The sequence below is a fragment of the Rhinopithecus roxellana genome, chromosome 10, assembly GCF_007565055.1.
Source record: "Rhinopithecus roxellana isolate Shanxi Qingling chromosome 10, ASM756505v1, whole genome shotgun sequence".
Classification (NCBI taxonomy): Eukaryota; Metazoa; Chordata; class Mammalia; order Primates; family Cercopithecidae; genus Rhinopithecus; species Rhinopithecus roxellana.
Genome location: NC_044558.1, coordinates 123,862,454 through 123,881,683, shown reverse-complemented (window position 1 = coordinate 123,881,683; position 19,230 = coordinate 123,862,454). Strand labels below are relative to the sequence as shown.

General features: G+C 38.4%; 1 pseudogene; it reads right to left on the bottom strand.

The window, feature by feature from the left end:
- Positions 1-2,258: 2,258 nt before the first annotated feature.
- On the bottom strand, positions 2,259-3,550 carry LOC104672058 (annotated as a pseudogene).
- Between the last annotated feature and the right edge of the window lie 15,680 nt (positions 3,551-19,230).

Below are 19,230 nucleotides of genomic sequence, written 5' to 3'. Positions count from 1 at the left end.
TATTAGAGAACAGGCACACTCACTAATTGTAAGTTAAGTCATCTCTGAAAGTATTTGACAGATTGACTTCTTTCCTTCCTGTGGTATCTATTTCTCTCAGACTTCGATTGTCTTAGTCCTGCCCCAACTATTTTGTTATGTGGACTACAGTCAGTGGGTTTGCCATAACCCATCTTAGACTCACAAGTACATATTAGCTCAGGGAAGTCATTTCTGATGATAGATATTCTTCCTTTAAAAAAAGCAGTGCCCTCATTCTGATCTTTTATCACCTAGAAGCTCCTGAGAGGCTCATTGCCTTCTTCATATTCTAAATATATTCTGACCTCAAGACTCAAGATGTGGACCCACAGAATTTCAGACTGGGAACCACCTTATAAATTGTACAGCTGATTTCCCCAACTTTCAGATGTAGAATGGAAAGTCTGAAAGACTGAGCAACTTGCCCAATTTGAGACCTAATTCATGGCCACAGAGAGCTAACATCCAGGTCTTCTGATGCCCAGTTGAATTTCCGTTCCATAAAATCTTGCCAACGCTACCTGTTCTCTCAGGTCCTTGCCAGGTGACTGCATAATCAACATATTTGACAAAATCAATGTTGGGGCTGTTTGGCGGCTGTTTGGCTAATAATGACTAGATATTACTTTCCTTAGATAACCTACTGGAAAGACTAATTCAGAAAACACGGTGGATTAAAGCGACAATAGCTTGAGGCAGGATGTACCAGACATGTCAGACTCTTTTGTGTGAAGTGTCCTGACTTACAGCTCATGTTAAAGAGGTGGCACAATACAGACCTCGTAAACCAGAACTGACTGAGTCAGCATGGGCATACAACCCAAGTCTGGTTAGGAACTGATGCTAAAGCCTGACATTAAAAAATGAATAAATAAAATTCTCTTCCTTTGCAGGGCGTGGGGCGAGGGAGGGGGCGCAGTTTACAGTAATTTTATTGTAACAGAGAAAGCAGGCTGCAATAAGTCTACATAATTAGAGCAGATGGTGGTTCTTTCCAGTGGGTGGAGCCTGAGCCCAGCTGGTAGCACACAAAGCCTAGAATATCCTCTTTCTTGGTACTTGCCTGTGCGCCTGACTCACGATGTGAGATGAGCGAATGCACAACCACATTCAACAAAGGGAGGAGGTCCAACTGGGCAGAGATGACATCCCAACAGGAGGAAATTACACAATCATCGAAGAGGATGCTGAGATAAACTGCGGTTACCTACTCTCCATTATTCTTTGCCAAGGAGGGTGAGGGTATGGGATCAGCAGAAAGTTATGTTCTTTTTTTTCTGAAATGGAGTTTCACTCTTATTGCCCAGGATGGAGTGCAATAGCACAATCTGGGCTCACTGCACCCTATGCCTCCCCAGTTCAAGCGAATCTCCTGCTTCGGCCTCCCGAGTAGCTGGGATTATAGGCTCCCGCTACTATGCCTGGCTAATTTTTAGTAGAGACAGGACTTCACCATGTTGGCCAGGCTAGTCTTAAACTTCTGACCTCAAGTGACCCGCCCAAAGTGCTGGGATTACAGTTAAGAGCCACTGCGCTCAGCCTCTTTATTCTTAAATAAATCCCTATAGGATAGGGTTGTTGGTCAATCACACAGTAGAATGGGATAAAAATTTACATTGGTTAAAACGCTTTGTGCGTAAGGACAAGAACAGCAATGGCAAAGAAGAAAAGGGAGCCTTTTGGTTTTCTTAAATAAGGCAGGAATCTGCATGTTTTCCTTGCTGTAGTGGCAGCAGACTCATTGGTTTTCATAAACATAAATTTCTGCAGTATGGTCTGTTGATAAGGCTGCTCCATGATGGGAGGACGGACATGAAGCCAACCGTTCATGACACAACTAGGTCTTCTCTCAAATCCTCTAACGTGTGCTATTTCTCAAGAGGAACCCAACACTGTATGACACATCAGTTACAGTTTCTGAAATATTGCAATGGCATAATGGACAGGTTTCATGGTGTGATGACTTTCTTGCACATGTAAACTCTTGGAGAAAAGTTGGATTAAAAGGACAGGGGAGAGTTTGGTTTAGAGCCACAATGTTCCAGACGCCAGCCACGGATGCCTCTGATGTCACTACATGTCCTTTTCTGAGAAACATTCAGTCGCTGAGTGTTACACACTGTAGTTGAAAGAAACAACCCACTCACCACCATCCACCCTCTTTCTTCCTGTGTGAAGCTCCCAATAGCAGAGGCTGAAGACAGAAAGGTTGTCTCTGTTTTCTTGCACCAGGGACATTACTTGGTGACCCGGTGAACGGCATGGACAAGGTAGCCCACGTTGCTGGAGGTGACCCCTGCCACAGACATGCGGCCGTCCTTTATCACGTAGATGGAGGACTCCTTGGTCAGCCGCTCCACCTGCACAGGCCTTAGCCCTGTGAAACAAAACATGTCAATTTGGTCAGTGATGTGTGGCCAATTGTGGGTGGAACCCTCCTTCTTGAGGCTGGAGGCCAGCTGAGTTCACATGCTAATGATGCGGTCGGCCTTGCAGTTAACTTCTTGCAACCATTGTTTTGGCAAATCTGGAGTGTTCAGAATGGTAGAAGCAAACGGGTCCCATTGAGGGGAGGGTTGGAATAAGATCTTCAACTGTGACTCTACCCGCTTGGCTTCATCCGCCTCTTTGCAAACCGCAGTGAAGCTTGCCACACCCTCACTGTATAAGCCCATGTTCTTGGCGTATGATTGGCAGAGACAAACTTTAATGCCCTGTTCGATGAAGTGGCGCACAGCCCAGGCATCCTTGTAACCATCGCCACTGGCAAAGCCTTGGTAGGCCATGTCGAAGAGTGCAAAGAGATTTTTTTTCTTCACCACTGTTGCTATTTCCTTCCACTGCTTGGGACCAGGGTCCATTCCCGTGGGATTATGGGTGCAGGTATGCGGAAGAAGAAGACTTTTGCTCTGGTATTTTTGAAATGTGCTCCACAGTGCCTGTGAAGTGAAAACCACAAGTCTTGGAGTCATGATACTGGTAACCTTGTCGCTACATGCCAGTATCCCCGAAGATGGCTGTGTGATTTCCCCAGGCCGGTTTGGGCAGAAAGACATCTCGGCTGCACTTAAGAAATCTTTGCAGAAAACTGGCAGTGGTCCTTAAGGCACCAGTTCCAGAAATGGTCTGCACAGTGACAAACCGGCCACTTTTCAAGACTTCGCTCCTCTCGCCCAAGGCTACTTCTGCAGATGCCTTGCAGAATTCAGCCAGCGCCCCAATGGGGAAGTATTCCTTGTCCAAATTTTTGACCGCAATCTGGGCCTCTGCCTTGTGGACGCGAGGCAGCACGTAAACCTTTCAGTTGTGGTCCCGGTAGGCACTAACTGCCGGATTCATCTTTTTGCTATTGATGTCCCTCTTAAAGGCTTCAGTGACTCGCAGAATCTGATCTGGTGACTCGCAGAATCTGATCCCATCTCCACATGGGTCCACCAGGCGCTGGCTCTGGCAGGGGCCGCAGCGGGGAGCCCAGGTGGAAGGCGGTGGCGATCCCGGAGACGATGCGCCTGGATCGCAGAGGGACCATGGTGGACGGTAGGAAGGCAGTGGGCAGCCGCAGGACGGAGCAGAGGGCAAGCATTAAGTTCTCTTTTTTAAGGAATTTATAACGGGAAATGTGGGGAGAACCAGAGTGAGCAGGGAGAGCTGAAACAGGAAATAAGTTATGGGAGAATTCCAGAGAGTTCATGAAAAGCTGAAGTTATGAAGAAGCGGAAACTGAGTAAGATGAAGAAATCGAAGCTATTAGTAGGCAGTGGATTAAGTTAGATGTATGTTTATATACATGTATATCTGTATATATACACATGAAAGAATGATTTATTTGATAATGATAACTAGAGAAGCAAATATGCAGAATTTTAATCTTCGTTTGCAGCCTGGGAGGAAAAATAGATTAGTTACCACTTACTCTGAGGTCCCTAGAGATGGTTGGGGATGTATCTAGTTACTAAACTCCATTCCCCTCTGAGTCCTGGCTGTCAGGCCACATGGCTGAATGGCTAACCCTTGATTCTCATGAGATTATCGCAAGCGTATTATTTTAATGTGTCATTATATACCTAACTCAGATGAATTTCAACTCACTTCTTCGAAAACAGCCTAATGAAAACAGAGATACTACAACTCACTGCTATATGCAAATTGCCCTCATTGGCAAGTAATTGTTTTATTTGTGTAATAGACTAGCCTTTTGAAAAAGCGCACTGATGATGGGCATGGTTTCTGTTTATCCCAGTCCATATTAAGGTACCTGACTTGAACAGATTTTATGTTTTGTCTGTGACGTCTATATAAAGATATGATATTTTCAAGTATTTATTTTTAGGGATGAAAAGAAATCATTGTAAAGTGAAAAATAATGTAACATAATCAACATTTGTAATTATTTAAAATTATGTTTGCAGTTGTTTTTACATTGTTTTATTGGTAATACATATCACAGTGAGTAAAAAATTCAATGGGAGTCAATGCCATTGGTACCAAATGAGAGCATTACTATATTTTCTAATTTCGCAACATGTCAGAATTGTGATTATCTAAAAATTTTGTTATTCAATCAATGGGTGTTTTTATTTTAATTAAATACCTGTTGTTCTCCAGAGATGAGATTGTCCTATGAAAACAATATTTATTGGAATTTTTTTACTGCTACCAAGTACAAATCTCTTACAAATCTTTCCCACTATCCATACCCACATCCTTCACCCTGTGGGCTCTCAGTGTATATGTCCGTGCATACCTTTTGGCAGCAGGGGATAAATGCAGCCAGAGGAAAAAAGAGCTAGCAATCTAAAATTATAGTTGTTATTTTAGCTGCATGCTGATAAAGTTGTAGATTATTCTCTCTTTTTTAAAAAATAAACTTTGACCTGAAACTCAAGAAAATTCTTGAAATCCAACTAGCTCTAATTGTTTCTAAATAATAATATAGACTGACATAAACACTGAATGGCTTCTGGGCAATGTATCGTTGCAGGTTAAACACATTTTGCCCTGAAGGCTGCAGTTCATAGGGTATAGATAACAAGAGAAATGAAATTGGTGATCTCAGCTAGTCCAGAGTGGATATTAGCATATATCACCAAACTGTCTCCAAATGTGACCCTATTTGCACTATCAGACTCTGTGTCCTCAGGAAATTGTTGCTAGTGAGAGAAGGGGGGAAAAAAAGAAAAGAAGAGAGGGGCTGATACTGGTGGGAAGGGCATATTAATAAGTCTGAAAAAGTAGAACATTTTCCTGATCTAATATTCTTTGCATTCTCTCCCTTCTTTAAGAACAAGGAAGAAGAAATAGCACCTCCTTTCTTAGCCTAAAGGGAGCATAAAGAACAATGTCTTCTAGGAATGCTAGGACATTTCCATTTTTCTCTTTGGTGTTTTTATTATTTTGTGACTAGAGAGAAAAAAAAAATATTGCCAATACGACTTTTTTTAAGTTTAAGAATCAGCACTCACCAATTATTGCCAAATTTAGCTCCTTGAAAGCGAAAAAAGAAAAAATTCAGCATAGGTATCGAAGAGGAGGCTAGACAGAGAAAGCTCTAATCCTTCAGGAGCCAAATGAATCTATGTTTCTGTACTATTAAGTATAGTAAAAAAGGCCAAAGTCATGGGCATTAGCCCCACAGGGGCCAGTTAGCTAGACTCAAATTCAAGGCCATGGAATATATATCCAACTTTGCTGCTGGCAGTTAATTATATCAATGACTATCAGGAGGAATAAAAAAGTGTCTTCTCAGTGCCTACTTTAACATTGCCTAACACTTTCAGCTCGGCTGTGATAATTGCTAAAAGACTTAAAAAATGGAAACAATTTTAAAATCCTATTAACTTTGAATGTAAACTTATATCCATGAGATGCTATACAAACATGGCATTTGTAAAATACAACTAGGCCTATCTTTTATAGATAGAATTTTAGTATTTATTTATTCAAAGCTAAGACAAAATAGTATAACTTTTGCCTCACAGTTGCCTTTCCCTTCTAAATTATTCCATAGCCAAATATCAGTCATTAACTTTCCTGACTAAGTCATTCTTAGAACCAGGAAGAAGCACCCACGACTTACCTTTATCTTCAGCTCTAGTATAATTGTCATTGTTTGAGTGTAGTAAGACATAAAAAGAGTTTACAGTGTTAGAGAAAAACTATGGTTTCAGTATTAAGAAAAGTTATCATCAACCATAACATGAGAAATTTATACTATTCACAGGGAAATGTTTAATGTAAATTTTAAAAATACAAATTCAAAATGGAAAACCAAGCTTTGCATACTGATAAGGTGATGGGTGGCAATACCAACTGTTGAATCCACTGAAATAAAGACAAACATGACTCAATACTACAATGTGTTAAGGCATAGCTTTCTGTTTCATCCATAACTATTTTTGTACAAATTTTAAAACAGTTTGCTAATTAGCAAATGCTGTCTTCATAACAGACTGTCAAGGTTTGTGAGGAAAAGGTATTTCTTTCCTCCTTTATTTTTTTCTCCTTTCATTTCTTCTTTCTCACCTTCATTTCTTTGGTTCTCTCTCTTTCCCTTCTTCCTTTCCCTTCTTCCCCACCTCCTCCCTTTAACGTCTCAGTAAGGTCATATCTTCTGTCATGCCTACAGACTAAAGCAGGAAATTCTGGAAGACTCAGGGAGCCACTGCCATCTGCCAGAGTCTTCCCAACTGCACTACATACAAGTCAGCAAGAAGCAGCCAGGATTATCTGAGCTTCCTTTTAAGGTTTGTATGAGAAAATAATAACTAAAATTTACTAAGGACTTACTCTATGCCAGCACTGTTTTAACTCTTTTACATAGAATACCCTATTTAATTCTTTAAAAATTTCGTCTGGTATAGTTGGGGAAATCAAGGATCAAGAGAGCTACATTAGTTTGTCTGAAGTCTAGGCAGATAATAATTTGAGTCAGGATTAATTTCATTATACTATCTCCTTGTGACCAGGTTTGGACACAAAGCTCTGAGTCACTCCTACCTAAATGCATCCACACTGAGAAATCTAGAAAAAGGCTATATACCCTAGAGAAGTGACTTTCATCCTTGTTCCCCTAAAGATTATTTCAGGCATGAGAAACCAACATAGTCGACACAACTGACTCCAGAAGACTACATGCTCCTATAAACAGATGTGTAATGACAGCACACTCAGACATGGATAAATACACTTCAGAATTGGTTTGTAAGGTCCACCATCTGTCTGGTTTGTCCAGTCTGAACTTATGAATCTTGATTACAATTGTCATTTGGGGGTCCACCCAGTTTACACATCTATCTTAAACGATACCTAAAGGCACTCTTTAGTCTTCTAGTTCTCTAGTTGTGCATGACTAAAGCTATAGTGTTTACTAAACTCTTCTTGAAGCTGAATGTCTAAGACTGTGCAGTGGTTTCTTTTTAATGTTAAACACTATGAAAATCCAAGATTGATGGCGACATTGTAAGTGTGATAATAGTAGAAGAGATGTGCAAAAGGTAGATATAAAGGAAGAAGACAATATAGTAATCCACTGAAATTCTATTGCTTATATATTCATAGCACTTCTTTCCTCCCCATGGAAGTGGGAGGCAGGGTCATAATAATTAACTACGTTATATTTCATTATTAACACTGTCTTAAGACATTGAAAAAAACTGGCAATATTATGTTTTTCTTATTTTAAACAATTATGCTAAAGGGTTAATCAACATTTCCTGTGAAAAGAACAATGATGTTTAGCCAAATGCTTTCTAAAAAGCAGACAACAAGAAATAGCTTCAATAATTCATATTAATTCAAGTCCTATGGTTAATGAGGCAAATGGAGTGCTCTCAGAGGGGATAAAAGCACATAGCAGCAGCATCAAGAATCTTCAAACCACTGCTGGCAAAGGATACTGTAAGTCCAAAATACCCCCTAACCACCTACTATTCATACTTTACACTCGGGATAAACTTAATATCATTCCAGTTTTGCAGATGGTAAGCTAAAACAGTGCCTATACAATTAGAACACAGGCAAGCAACTGCTTATACTCTTCTTTGTTTTCATGATTCTTAGCCATCATGATACCATCCAAGTTGTCTGAAGTTTTCACTACATTAAACATACACTCATTTGATCAGGCACAAAAAAGAGTGAGACTGTGACCATCTCTGCACAGTCCAGCAATTAAACTGTTGTAAGGCTAAAAATATATCAAAGTTGAAGATCAGATCATGGACTGGATTACCAAATGGAATGATGAATAGTCAGTCTGAATTGTTTAGAAAGATGATTGATTCATCAGAGATAAACCTGGTAAGGTGTAAGTACATGTTCATTTTACTAACATTTATTAGGCAGCAGCTATAAACTGTCTGTACTGCACCAGGCACTAGAGATAGGATAAAGAATAAGACTTCCCCTGTGGGTTCTAAAATTCTCCTGGGGCTGACAGAGACCATTGCTATTCAGTTTGATTTCATGTAATAATGCAAGCTTCTCTGGGAACACAGTACTCTGGGGAAAGTAACAAGAGTAAAGAAAGGGAATTCAGCTTTATAAAGAGGAGTTCTTTTTGAGCTGAGTTCTAATGAATGAGTGGGAAAGAAGGTGAAGTTGCACTTGTGCATTCATTGATTCATTGATTCATTGATTCACCAGCAATGTACTAAACCTCTATTTATACCGAGCTCATCATAGGGTTTTAGGAGTATAAAGATAATCAAGGCATGGTTCCTGCCTTCAGGTTGCTTATAATCTGGTAAGCACTGAAACCCTAAGTACATAAAAAGATCCCCTCTTCCTCACCTCAGAAAAGAATACACACATGTGTGCACACACACATATGAAAAAGCATGCTGAAGTAAAGGAAAGGTACATAATTTGATGTGGCTGGAGCAGAGGGCACATGAAAGAATGTGAATACCTAATCCCATCTCCTCTTCTTTCCTATTGCTCATTCCTTGATATGGTTTGGCTCTGTGTGCCCACCCAAACATCATGTTGAATTGGAATCCCTAATGTTGGAGGAGGGGGCTAATGGGAGGTGATTGACTCGTGGGGGCAGATTTCCTCCCTGTTGTTCTCGTGATAGTAAGTGAGCTCTCACGAGATCTGGTTGTTTGAAAGTGTAGCACTTTCCCCTTCTCTCTCTCTCTCTCTCTCTCCTACACCTATGTAAAGATGTTCTTGCCTCCCCTTCACCTTCTGCCATAATTGTAAGGCCTCCCAGCTATGTTTCCTGTACAGCCTACAGAACTGTGAATCCATTAAACCTCTTTACTTCATAAATTACCCAGTCTCAGGTAGTTCTTTATGGCAGTGTGAGAACAAACTAATACATTCCTCCTCTTCATTCCCTACTGCTTCCTTCTGGTGTTAATTATTTTATATCTGAGTCAGTGCAACCACATCCAAACTGGCTTTTTTATTTTTTCTCTTCAGCCTCACTAACTTCCAAAAATGCCATACAATTCTTACCTTAAAGTTCTCATCATTTTAGAATAAACTCCTCAGCAAGACATTCAAAGCCTTTGATGAACTTGCCCCTACTCATTTCACCCATTTCTCCTCCCCACCACATACACACTGCCCTTTCTTGTACCTAATGTTTTCTCTCTACCAAGCACATTGGCCCAATGTTGTCTTCCTTCCCCAACCTCCAAGTTTTGCACCCTCTGTTTTCTGTATGTAGAATGTCCTTACCTTTTTCTGTATCTAGGGAATACATCTTCATCTTTGAAGACTCTCCTTTAGGAAGCCTCCATACTCTCCCAGGCTGTGTAGACGTTCCTTCCTATGCACTCCCACAAATCCATGTGGTTACAGCAAGTATAGGAAAATTTATGCTATATTATTTTCACTATTCTGTTGCCTGCATCCTTTACTGGACCTAGAGCCCCTAGAAAATAAGGAATGAATTTTTTGTTGTTATTGTTACAGCAGCATCACTATCTTGTTTGCACCCTGTCTGACAAACAGTAACTGTTCAAAACGTATTTGCTTAATTCATTCATTAATTGTTGATTCTAACGTTTAAAGTATTCTAGATAACATGCTAAAATTATATTCTGTATACCAGTGTTCAGTCAAGAAAAAGTAGTCTTTATTCCTTAAAGGGTCAAAGAGCAAATATTTTAAACTTGCTCTCTGTTACAACTATTCAACCTTGCCATGGTACACAAAAGCAGCCGTAGGTATATGCAGATGAATTGGCATGGCCCAGGGCCAAGAAAATTGTATTTACAAAAACAAATTGGCCAGTATGAAGGCTATAGTGTGATGACCTCAGCTCTATACCATAGGTCACAATCTCACATCCCACAGGTTAGAGCTGCTCTACGAATCCGTTTTCATTTTGGTTGCAGAGAGACAATTCTTTATGGGTCTCTCAGGTTTCTGCGTATCTTACAAGCAGAAGTACTGACTGCCTTTGTTTTCCCATACCGTCCTTACAGAGATGTTTGTGTAGCGAACAGACCTGGAAAATAGTGCCTCCTTCCAGAGTAGATGGCAGGCAAACTTACTGCCCATTATAAAATATTCGGGTCCCAAAACTCAGGGTAATCCTCCTGTACTACAAACCACTATGTGTATAGCTCTCGCTGTCTCCTGAGTCCCTTCACGTCACTGTTGGAATCGGTTTCAGGGAATGAGGGCACATGTTGACAGTGGCTACTGTTATTGCCCATGAGTAATACAGTTCTTTACCTTTCATGTCTTCTGCCAACACCCATGAAACTACAGCAGGCTAAGTTTTTAGCTTGCAATTAGCATAAAATGTCAGATCCTTCAGAGTTCTTGACAGTTTTTCTTACATCGTACCTTAAATAATTTGAGCTAATCATTTAAAATTAAGAAATTTTACTTTAAAAAAATTAAGTGTTACCTTCTCTTGAAAAACTAAAATACTTGGCAACGTTGGACATGCGTTTTTATATGGCAACAAATGACAAGGACTGAGTGGGAGCTGCCTCTAGGATCCTCCGCCTCTGGACTGTTTCCTGTCCAGTCATTGTTTCACTGATTTATATTCCGTGTCTGGCTTCTAAGGGCATTTGAGTTTGTGACCCTGCTTGAAGCAATAAGGTGTCAGCAAATGTATTTAGGCATGGAATTAGGTTAGATTTGTGCTTTAGAAAGATAGCTTCACAGAGTCGTTGACAATATGAAGATGAATTACAGTGACAGAAATCTAGAATAAAATGTTGGAGTAAAAAAAAACATGTGAAGAGGGCTCAACTAATATAACAGCAGGTAGAGTAGATAAATAGGAAATGATTCCATGAAATTGTCAGAACTTGGTGCCATATTGGTATATCTTGGGAGAGAGAAGGACACTGAATTATGTAGTGGTTTTTAGTTTGGATGATCTGTTGGATAGTGATGCCAATAGTTGAAAGTAAAATCGGCAGGAACTTGATAAAGTTTTGATGGAGTAAGAGAAGTTTACAGGGAGGGCTAAGAACCTGACAAGCTGAAGGAGCCTAAAGGATATTCAGCTAGACATGTTAATCGCAGCACTGTCTAGCTCTGGAGCAGGTTGTCCATGGATTAACCTCAGGGAGTCCGTATAGCTTGAGACCCAGAATATAAAACCTTATATGCTTATTGAATAGGCATTTTTTTTTATTCTTGGAGAAAGTGTGGCTGCTTCTAATTAGACTTTCAAAGGGACCTGTGGTAACTCTGTAGAAAAATGTTTGGAGTTTTAGATGTGAGAGTTATCCACAAAATAGTTGAGATTGCCCTCTGGGATGTGTCCATAGTAAGAATATAAAGGAAGCAGACTAAGAAAAAGTCACAAGAAAAATAAATATAAAATAATTTGTTGAGACAGAAACAGAAGTTTCAAGAAAGAATATTAAGACTTCAGAGAAACCCATACGATGCAGGCCTGAAAAGAAGGCATTAAATTTAGCAACTGGTAACCTACACCAAGCATGGAAACCAGGCTTTGGTGGGACTTTTTTGTTTATTTTTTAAAAAGGAAGATTAGAAAGTAGAGGCAGCATAAGAAAGCTATTTTTATGGGTTGTCTGAGGATTAGGTTGAAAGGTTAAGTTTTAAGCATGTTTGTGGGGATTATTTAGGGGATAAAAGAACGTGAATATATTTGTAATTAAAAGCGAGACAACTAAGGAGAAAGGTAATTGAAGATGTTCTAACAAGGGCAAAGAATATTAATGTGTGAATCCTCCAAGCATCTTTAAATTCCCCTACCTATTAAGGAAATTCTGACATTTTTACTTCTCCCCACCCCATGCCCCATATTCTAATCTCCCCGCTAGCTTTACCAGACATATTAGGGTATTGGGGGTTGGGGAAAAATCAGCTAAGAGATTGGGAGACTTGTATCAGAGAGGGTAGAAGTTTACTGGAATGAGAACATAGAACAAACGAAAAGGAAACAGAAAATTAGAAAAGGAACAAAGTCCCTCCTAAAGGCAACTTATATCAGAAAACTGAAAGTTTAGAAGTAGGAAAAAGGGGTTTCAAAGCATCTAGGCATGAGAGAAAGTGGTAAAGCAAGAGAAATTACAGAAAATGGATATAAAGTGGTACTGTGAATTTTGAACAGGATCTCCTTTTGTGATTTTCAAGAGATGAAAGTAAAGACCTGGGTGACATTTTACTAACATTGTTTGCTGGACTGTGTTTCTTTGAATATCACACAATATTTAGGCTGGGCCATTTGGGGTTGTAATGTTTATTTGAGTTACAAAAAAGTGAGATGGTTATAGATCAGAGCAATGCCAGAACCTCTCCAAATCCCAGGGCAGGACAGCAGCAGTGCTTAGACTGACAGTGAAAAAGGGGAGGCAAGCCCCACAATTGGGGCTTAGTCCAGGAGGGCTTTTGGTTTCTCCCAGGAAAGAATTCAAGGGTGAGCCGGAAGTGTTAGACGGCACCTTTGATTGAAGCAGCAGTGTAGAGCAGCAGCATACAGCAGCACCAGAGGTACTGCGCCTTGCAGAGCAAGGCTACCCCATAGGCAGTGTGTCCACAGTGGCAGCTCTGAGGTAGTTATGCAGTCATATTTACACCCACTTTTAAATACATGCAAATTAAGGGGTAAATTATGCAGAAATATCTAGAAAAAGGGAGGTAACTTCCAGGTCATTGGGTCATTCTCATGGAAAAGGGTGGTAACTTCCAGGTGTTGCCATGGCAATGATAAACTGACCTGGCACACTGTTGGACATGTCTTATGGAAAACTGCTACCACCCTATCCCTATTTCAACTATCCCTCCTTTTTGTCTGGGGTCCAAGCCCCACCTCCAGAATTAAGTCCTGCCTCCTGTCTAAACAGGATGTACAATTATGAAGCCAATAGTAGAGAGGAGATAGAGTGTGAACAGAAAATGATGATGTCCTTTATCCTTCATCCTAAAAACAAAGGCAGTTAAAGAGAAAGAAAGACAACACAATGACCGTCTTCTCTGTGCTTTGATTAGATTTTTACTGATTACCACCTCTGCCACCTCCTGCCCAAGCCTGGGGTAAGAGAACAAATATTGGAAATAAAACATAAAAGAAAAGAAAAAATAACATTTATGAGTGAAGCAAAGCTAAGAATGAGGGAAAAAGTAGAAAAAAATGCTATTTGATCATGAGTTCTGTCTTATTTTCCTTCCCTTGAAACCATCCGTATTTCCATTGCTTGTCCAGCCCAAACTATTGTGGGGAATAGCAATAAAACAAGAAACAAAAAGGTGTGGGGGCGGGAGAAGATAAACCACATCCCATTAAAAACTCCTATTTTAACTTCTTTCCTTTCCTTCCTCATTCTTACTTAACACCATCCACTTAAACCTCACCCTGCATCTTCCACCCTCAGAGATTCTATTTGACTTGTCATTCATATTCTACTACTAATGCCATACTGCTTTACCTCAAAATCCTAGAACTAACACCAGTGGTTTGAAGCTGAAGAAATCCCATCGTCCTCCAGCCATCATGTAGGAAGAGTTCCAGAACCTATGACTAGGATTGAAAGTGGCAAGACGTGCTTCTGATACCCTGAATTTGAAGTACTAAGTTTCTGTTCCCATAGTCACATGGTTTTTGCCTTAAATTCTTTCCAAGTTCTAAACAAGCAATTTATATATGTTTGGACAAGACAATGCTTAGTGTAACATATGTGGGAGGGGGAGGAGCAAGAGAGGAGGGTGCTGTTTCTATTTGGAGGGATTCAGTTTGTTTTCTAACCATTTAGTAAAACATTTTCTTTGTTTGACTTCAGTGTTTTTTGATATGTACTTAAAATTCAGCATTAGCAAAGTGCCAGTGTAAACTGGTTTATTTTTCTCTTTGTAATTTATCAGCCACTGTTTTTAGTTGCATGAGGCTTTAGGGGCTATGTTGAAGTACCTACTTTTCATTATGTTTTAATTTATATGAATACTATGCAAAATTGAGTGATATCGTCTCAATAAATGGTAAATGGTAAACTAAAAATTTGTGAGTTAAAACTTCATCAAAAAAAAATCTTTGAGGTGAATTTAAGCAAAGAGTATAATCCCACACAATTGCACCTATTTATTAGAGACTTGGGGAGTTAATTGCGAACTGGATTGAGAGCCATAAATTTGTAGTTTGGATCCAGGTCAGCCGAAATGTCTGAAAACTTTGCTAAGTTAATGGAATGACTCTACACAAATTGATCAGTTTGTTTTTTGTCCTGGCAGAAATCTCTTCATAATCAAACAGAAAAGTTAAGAAGCCAAATTCACAAAATATTTGCCATCATTTGTCTTTGTGTCTCTGATTATTTTTGTACGTTGGAATTCGTTTGTCTTCAACAATCATATAAAATAAACAGTAAAACATGTTTTTTATTTGTTCAGATTTGAGCTGTAGACATTGCTTCTCAGTAATATTAAATAAGTTATTTAATTCACTTCTGTTTAAATATTGATAAAGTTTATTATTTGTACTCCAGATTTTTCCACAACCTAGAATAATTTAGATAATTAATAGAATTTTTGATACATTTTAGAATAATTTAAATTAATATTTAATTCACAGTTCTGTTTGATATCATATAAAGTAATGATAAATATGAGTATTTGGGCAACCAGTAATTCTTTAATAGCATTCTCTTATGGAGATAAAAATGTTTAAATATTAATTAATTTAGTACTATTAGAACTGCATAGTTATTAGGCATTTCCAAATTTGGAAGAATTTTCATTACACAGTAACTGGGTAATGAAGAAAGAAAACTAAATGCCCTCCTCTACTCCTTATAGGGGACACATCAAATGAAATTTCCTAATAATCTAGAGATGTTTCATAATTGAGTACTTAGTAGTCATCCAGAAATAGCAAATATAAGCCTTCATTATTGACTAGGGTTTTCAGAGTACATCCACTTGTCTCTACACCAAATAGGTTTTCATTACTCAAGTAACATATGGCAGTAAATGAACCAAAAGAAGAACATGTTGCATTATTTTTCTACATTAAGTGCTGACATTATCTTTGCCACACTGTGTGTGCGGTTTTATGTAATGAGAATCTGTTCAGAGACAGTTGTGAGTTGTACGTTCTGTTCTAGCTTTTACCTTTTTGAAGGAGCCCATTTTCAAAGTAGCTTACAGTTTGTGAATTATGCCCAATTTAATTATCATTCAGTGCTTTAGAAATCTACTCCTAAATGGCTGCTATTAACATAAGCAAGTCAATTTACATGTCACAGGGAAGTTCAGGTTAAAAGAAAATGTATAATGTATATCTGTATATTTGTGATTTACTCTAAGTACATTTTCTTTCTTTCTTTTTCTTTCTCTCTCTCTCTCTCTCTCTCTCTCTCTCTCTCTCTCTCTCTCCCCCCTCCCTCCCTCTCTCTCTCTCTCTCTCTCTCTCTCTCTCCTTCCTTCTTTCTTTCTTTTTTGTTTTATTGGAGATGCAGTCTCACTCTGTCGCCAGGCTGGCAGTGGCCGCCATCTCGGCTCACTGCAACCTCTGCCTCCCAGGTTCAAGTGATTCTCCTGCCTCAGCCTCCCAAGCAGCTGGGACTACAGGTGCATGCCACCACACCCAGCTATTTTTTTTTTTTTTTTTTTTAGTAGAGACAGGGTTTCATGATTTTGGCCAGGATGGTCTCAATCTCTTGACCTTGTGATCCGCCTGCCTTGGCCTCCCAAAGCATTGGGATTACAGGCATGAGCCACCATGCCTCTAAGTACATTTTCATTGATCAAAAAGAACGATGAATAGATGCACTGATTTTTCTCCCTATCAATTTTGCCCTTAAAATAGTAATATTTAATAGATAATGATGATCTTCACAATCCGTCACATATATTTATTGAGCACTATTATGTGTAAACATCATCCTGGGCAAAGGCCTTCTAAGTCTCTGCTTTGGCAAAAATGACTCTAAGTTAATTTTGCCCTAAATCTTTGAAGTAACAACTGTAGAGGTTTAGCGGGGAGTAAGCACCACCATCAAAGAACAGGACTGTCTGGCACACAAAATAAGTATCTTTTCCATTTTGAAATGAAACTTTACAAAATGAAATAAAACCTTAAATGTAATGTAATGTAAATATCTAAAAATAAATTCTAATTAAAAGAGTTGAAACTGCTTGAAATGTGTCCCTGAATGGATCAAGCTAGCAAGAAGATAGGCAAGAATAGTACTATGAAGCTGAAGAAGAAAACAAATGAATTGAAACATGACTTTAGAATCATTTACCCATTTCTCCTTCAACCTTTTAAAATTAGGAAATTTCACCAAGCTCAGGGAAAAAAATGTGGAAGAGAACTATAAGTATATTTTTTACAGTGGTAAATAAGCATCACAAAAAACATTAAATGAAATTTGATGAGTGACTCAATTTCAGCATAAAAGATGCGTGGTTATTCAGTTGTAATGTCTTTTTCCTGGGATTGCATGAGAGTAAAGTTTACACCTTCAGGGAATTTAAATTCAGTTGTATGGAAGGAGAACATGTGAAACATCAAGAAACATTTCCAAAAAAGGCTGTAGCATGATCTCCTTTTATGAAGGTCTCATGGGAGCAGCGCTTTGGTTTTGGCTGTCTACAAAGCAGCCTCATAAATTAAAATATAAAACATTTATTCAAGCTAAAATTAAGGGCTCCTTGTCTGATTCCAAATTACTTCAGTGGTTATATTTTCTAGTTTTGTTATTAATACATGGACATGTCTCTTATTCTATTGAAAAGCACAGGAATGGTTTCACTTGGTGGCTTTCAAAATCTGAGAACCTCCATATGCAAAAAAAAAAGAAATGAAGCTGATTATGACATAAACTTATAGTTATCACTTAAGGAAAAATATAAAAAGACAGGATTTACATTGGTTGGAAACCTGTCAACATTAGTGGGAACATGACATCTTATTCATTCATTCATTCAATTATTCATTCTTTCAACAGATACTTATTGTACATTTGCTAAGGGTCAGAAATATAGCCATGAACAAATTCCTTCAAGGGGTCTAGCTTAAATTCTATGGCAATACAATGGAAAGCAAAGTAAAGATTTTTCTCTGCCTCTGAAGACAGTGCAGAATCTGATCATCACAATAACAGCAAAAAGGAGGAGGAAGAATATGAGGCAAAGAAGGAAATGGGAAGGATTAATTAATCTTTGGATAGCAAGGTTGGGAATAGCTGTTGTTATAACGAGAATCTCTCTTTTTCCAGTTTATTTGTTTTCTGTCAGGTATCTCAGCCAAATATTTTATATTTTCCAACTATTGTAGTTACACTTTGCTTCATTTTGGGCACATTTTTTAATGGCATAATCTTTAATTATTTTCTTTAAACAAAGGCACCTGCTAAAAGATTAAGCTGAAAGTACAGTCTTAAGATAGAAGAAAAGGAAACACTCGATTTGGAAAAAAGAAAACTTCTCAGGCAGCAGTATGATCTTAAAAAAATAATTAATTGTTCACAAATATCTAAAGTTTAAACATACTTATGAAACTATCCCCTGGAATTTAGCTTCCTTGAAATTCTAAGACTGTCCTTTAAAATGATCAGAAATGACTCACCAAACACTTTCTTTCATCTCCTTGTACCTTTAACATTTATTATTAAAAATCCCTTTTAAACTTGACGGATTTGTTTTAAAAAAAACTGCATTACAAAACTAAGGGCCAGAGTGGAAGGCATTTCTCTGGTAGCCTTAAAAAGAATGCAGTGCTATCGTGTTCGTAGTTTAATCTGCCAGGATTCCAGAGCCAAGAAAAGATGGGTGTCAGATCTCTACACATAATCTTCAGAACATCCGGAACTGAGAAATGGAGCTTGAGCAAATGAAAACAAGATAAAACTAAAGCAAGCCTGCCTTTAACTTTATAAGAAAGTGAATCAAATGATGTAGAGAGAAAGAAAAAAAACTCTTATGGGTTTCAGAATTTGGACTGAGACATGACAACTCTGTTTCCTGCCTCTTTGTTCGGTGCAGATATTGGTAATGGCACCCATTGAAATGAGAAGAAGGAATGAAGGCATGCCAGAGAAACTTTTTTCCCCCCAAATCTGATTGAAACACTAACAGCAGCCATAGTTCTACAAAAAATAGGGAAACAAATGAGGACAAAACACCCACAGATGCAACTGAAGCTCCCCACACAGTGCTGGTAAAATGTTCTAGATCTGATACCTCAAAATTTATCTAAAAAGAAGATAGGGGCTGCCTGAAAAATTAAATATTCTTTATAGAGAAAACGATAAGGAAAGGAATACCTGTCACTTCATCCTATTTGATTAAATTGCAAATAGCTATTCAAAGTGAATAATTTTATGCATTTACACACCTAGTTAAACATGTAAATTTTGCATCAGCATAATGAAAACAAATGCAAATGCTGTTATTGTACCTATGTTAAATAAAATACTTAAACGGGAGAGATTATATGTCAAAACTGTAGGCTCCCATAAAATTCCCCAATTACTAACAGTAACTCAATTACTTTTCATGAAGTATCTGTCCTAAAAGGCTCCCTTTAAATACAAATTTTAAGAGGACATTTAGAAATATTATTGAGACATATTGCAACTGATCATTTTTCTAAAGGCCCTTTGTATCTTAGTATAACCCAAGTCATTCTTTATATCACCTGAGTCTCCTTTTTAAGTCAAAGATGGTTCTATATTCTAAAATTGCTGCTTCAACACTCGTCAATAGTGTAACACCCAATTTGAAACAGAGATGGGCAGTTTATAGAGATTTTGGCTTGTTTCT